The sequence below is a fragment of the Scardinius erythrophthalmus genome, assembly GCF_964197995.2.
Source record: "Scardinius erythrophthalmus genome assembly, chromosome: 14".
In the NCBI taxonomy this organism is placed as follows: domain Eukaryota; kingdom Metazoa; phylum Chordata; class Actinopteri; order Cypriniformes; family Leuciscidae; genus Scardinius; species Scardinius erythrophthalmus.
Window position 1 is genome coordinate 42,994,066 of NC_138234.1, and position 4,846 is coordinate 42,998,911.

General features: G+C 37.0%; 1 long non-coding RNA gene across 1 annotated transcript; it reads left to right on the forward strand.

Annotated features, from left to right (window-relative positions):
• The first annotated feature begins 677 nt into the window (after positions 1 to 677).
• On the forward strand, positions 678 to 4,117 carry LOC308701532. Its single transcript, XR_014031466.1, has 2 exons — positions 678 to 861; positions 1,333 to 4,117. It is a non-coding gene; the product is annotated as an uncharacterized lncRNA (long non-coding RNA).
• Positions 4,118 to 4,846: the final 729 nt, after the last annotated feature.

Sequence of the window (4,846 nt, forward strand, 5' to 3'; positions counted from 1 at the left end):
AGTCTGGTACTAGGAGAACTGACTTGCATCTACTGTTTAAAATCAATGCTGGATGTCAAACATCTCTTTTCTGGTTGAACTTCGCTTGAGAATCATCTTTGCATTCAAGTACTGTTATTTTTGCACTTCATGTTTCAAGAAAGACTGAGCAAGGTATATGGGTCTAAGTCAGTGATACTCAAATCTGGCTCGTGAGAAAGAGATGAAGAAACGGATTAGCATGCTCAGGTGTGTTTGATTAGGGTTAGAGCTAAAATCTGCAGGAAAGTGGTTCTCGCGAGCCAGATTTGAGTATCGCTGGTCTAAGTGATTACAAGCCAAGGACTATGTTGCCTGGAATGCTGGACTGGTTTTTAAGCTTTGGTCCTAACTGTTGAACACTCAATTGTTTGTGTCATATTGAATATGCATGTTCTGGGTAATTATATTTAATAACTTTGACTCGACCATGCTTGGAGTTTCAAAGTTTCTTATTTGAGCATAAAATAATTTCTTTGTCAAGAACTCTTCTTTTCATGATTGTGTAACATGACTGTGCAATGGTATCATGCTGCTGTTGCTATTCCTTGGAACTCTCTTACTTTAAAGAAGTGCCACTTTCACTCTTACGAGCTAAGTAAAATTGAAAATTGTGCAATTTGTCAGGTTACAACAGAACAGCAAAAAATACATAATCTGCTGTGGGCGTAAGGTTTCACAAGCAGATATTTTTAGTTCTCTGTTAGCAATATAAAGTTTTGAAGTCGCTTTTTGTGAATTACTGCACACACTGACTGCCAGTCACCTGTTGAACCAACTCTTAATAGGAAACATTTGTCTCCTGAACTGAATATACAACAGTTATTTTCTCTCAACTCTCCAGTAAGTATTTATTTGATATTCTTGATTATAGAGCTAGTGATATTTCATACATCTGCATGTAAAAGCAGCATAATGGACTGTTTCTTTATATTTTCTCTTTACTTTTACATCTTTACAGCTTAAGATACCATCACAGATGAACTAAAATGACAAAACTGCTTCTATACTTGATGCTAAGATGGTTGGGTTTGTCAATTATAATGGTGCCCGTATTTAAAAATTGATATTGCCAGAAGATAATCTGATGTTAAGACAATATAACAAACTATATGCTCTCCTCTGAACCAATCAGGCCAGAATTCCCAAGCACTAATTCACATACACTATACATAATATCTATTATGTATAGAGTACTAGTCCTGCCACAGAATGACAAAAAAAGCCAAGATTGAAAAAGATTTGAATGAAAACAACCTTTCTGTGTTCTGCATACCTGTAAATATTACATGGTTTCTTTCTTTAAAAATTCAGATCTTCCCAACTCCCATTTAAAAACATGGGGAACGAGACTTCACGCTCAAATACCCACGTGGCCAACGCAACCGGGAAGCATCTTCGGATTTTCTATGAAGTGGATAAAATGAGGCTGGAAGAAATGGTGATAAATGTGGGGGCAGAGACTGGAGGTACAGAATCAAAAATTTCCGGCGACATGAAGATGGTTTTTAAACCAGACAGCCGAATCCGTTACATTCACCTGCCAAAGAACGAGACATGTAACTTTGCCGGGGAAGGCACCATCTATGCCTCTGTCCTTGTGGAAGATGAAAATGACAGCAAAAACTGCGTTGAGGTCGTCTGCCTCAATTTCCATATCCCCAGCGACCGGTCTTTCATCGTGACTGCCAATGATAGCATCAAATTGCAGAAGTATGGTGCAAACATTTGGGTTGACGAAGATGGACATAACCATCACCCTTAACTTTCCTCTTCATCCTCCTCCATTATCATGTAGAGTTCTAAATTTGATAAGCCGATAAGATGCCATTTTGGTGAGGTTAATTGAAATATTAATAGTTTAGATCAGTGGTTCTCAGCCTTTTTGACTTCAAGGCCCCCCCATTGTCCAAGACAATATTTCAAAAGATTGGCAAAAGGCCTCCTCGCCCGAAACTAGACAGGTCAGATTAAAATAATTCATCATGGATAATTTTTGATTCTAGAAATTCAGAAAGAGTTAGCATTTAATTAAGTAGAATTATTTTAATATTTCTTATTTTAAATTAATTTTATGTCACCTTGAGGCCACTTTGGAAGTGTGCTGAGGCCCCCTAGTGGGTACTAGTGCCCTGGTTGAGAACCACTGGTTTAGGTAACAAAATCTTTGTTTTCGACAACAATGTATGTAAGATTTTGTTTTTTTGTAATAATGTTAAAATATATCTGGTATTACTTTAAGGATTTTATTTTATATATGTGCTTTGAAATATTACAAGCAACGGGAACCCTTAAAATGTTAGCTGTAAACACAATATCATCATTGTTAGAAACATATGGTGAATATTTCTTCTAATGGAAACATCTTGTTCACAAAACTCTGGAAATTAAATTTTAAACTTAAAGCTACCACATTTCTTATGCAAAAAAAATATGGGACACTTCATTTTTAAGAAATTAACTGATTTTTGCAAGGATTTATATTTCAATAAAAGCAATACAAAATTCAAAGCTCCTAACATTCAGGTTATTGATTTTCACACTTTACATGTTGGGAGATATTATCAGGAGACACAGGGTTAGCTTTCACTGTTATGCTGATGATACTCAGCTCTATATTTCTTTCTATATTTCCAGTGAAACACACCAAATTGAGAAAATAACGGAATGCATAGTCGATATAAAAAATTAGATGACAAGTAACTTCTTACTGCTATATTTAGAAAAAAAAACTGGTGTTAATTATCGGACCTAGAACACTATATAACACTTGACGGCTGCTCTGTCGATTCTTCATCATCAGTCAGGAACCTAGGTGTGCTATTTGATAGCAATCTTTCATTTGAAAGCCATGTCTCTAGCATCTGTAAAACATTTTTCCATCTCAAAAACATATCTAAATTGCGACCTGTGCTTTCAACATCAAATGCAGAAATATTTATTCATGCGTTTATGACCATATTAGCCCGATTCTGTCAACACTGCACTGGCTCCCTATCAAACATCGTATAGATTTTAAAATCCTGTTAATTACTTATTAGGCCCTGAATGGTTTAGCTCCTCAGTGCTTGAGCGAGCTCTTGTCACATTATAGTCCATCGCGGCCGCTGCGTTCCCAAAACTCTGGCCATTTGATAATACCTAGAATATCAAAATCAACTGCGGGAGGTAGTTCCTTTTCCTATATAGCGCCCAAACTCTGGAACAATCTACCTAACACTGTTCGGGAGGCAGACACACTCTGTCAGTTTAAATCTAGATTAAAAACCCATCTCTTTAACCTGGCGTACACATAACACACTAATACACTTCTAATATTCAAATCCGTTAAAGGATTGTTAGGCTGCATTAATTAGGTCAACCGGAACCGGGGACACTCCCAATAATATATGATGTACTCGTTACATCGTAAGAAGAATGGCATCTACGCTAATATTGGTCTGTTTCTATTCTGTTTCTCAGTCTGTGTCCAGATCAGATGGTGGATCGGCTCCGGGAGATGATTTATGGGGCCCTGATAGTCAGCGGAGTCCGGACACCTGGATGAGCCCCAGGGACATATCCCCAGTGAAGACCTCTACTTAAAATACAATAAACTTAAAATAAAACATAACTACAAATATAATAAAATACTGAACTACATAATACTATTATTGTTAAAATTGCGACAAAAAATTGAAATATAATACATTTGTACTTTTAAAAGTTAAAACAATACGTAAACAATAAGCAATGATATCCTGGCCAGCGGAGAACTGCCCCCCGACTGAGCCTGGTTTCTCCCAAGTTGTTTTTTTTCTCTATTCCGTCTCAGAGGGAGTTTTGGTTCCTTGCCGCTATCGCCTCTGGCTTGCTCAGTTGGTGACACTTAACTTCCAGCGATTATCTTCAATTTGATTTCACAGATACTAATTAAACTAAACCGAGCTAGACAATGACATCTCTGAATTCAATAATGAAATGCCTTTAACTGAAAACTGAGTGTTTAATCTTATTATTATACATTACTGACACTCTATCCTGCGATATGATACTGTTAAGTGCTTTGACACAATCTATATTGTTAAAAGCGCTATATGAATAAAGGTGACTTGACGAATATGCAGTTTCTGTTATGTATTGACGTAAACACACAATGACATCACAACATCACTTAGCAACTTGTTGCAACAAATCAACCTGCATTATGCAGAAAACAACACTCTGAATACCATAGGAAAAATTATAATACATCAACCTCAACAATGACAATTGAACAGTGTGTGTTTAATAATGGGTAATTTATAACCAAAAATTCTTCATTGTAATATCCAAGACAAAAATTACTTGTTCACACTTTTAACATAATTACATTTAACAATTACATGAGTGTGTAATGATGACCGAGAACACCACACATAGAACATAGATTTTACCAAGCCAGTAGTTGCACTCAATGAGACAAAGATGTCTTCTCAGGGAATGTTTGGTGAGGTTTCCCTTGTACCTGTGTGTGTTTTCTTTGTATGTGCACCATGTGCTGGGTGTGGGCGCCTGATTGTGGATGGATAAAGTATCGTCGGTGGTTCACCTGATAATGAATGTAATGCTGCTGCACGGTGCTGTATGCCCTCCAGCACTCACTTAGAATTTGACTCCCAGATCTTACATTCTTTCGTAAGATGTGTAGCAGATGCCTTCTTGAGCGGTGTTTGACCAACTTCAATATTGGTCTTCGATGTGTGGCACCCACCTCCAGCATTCCAAGACCAACTAATTTTTCCTTTGCCGTGTTCTCCCAAATCGTCCACGGTTGTACTACACACAGTCGAATCAAAATGATAGAATG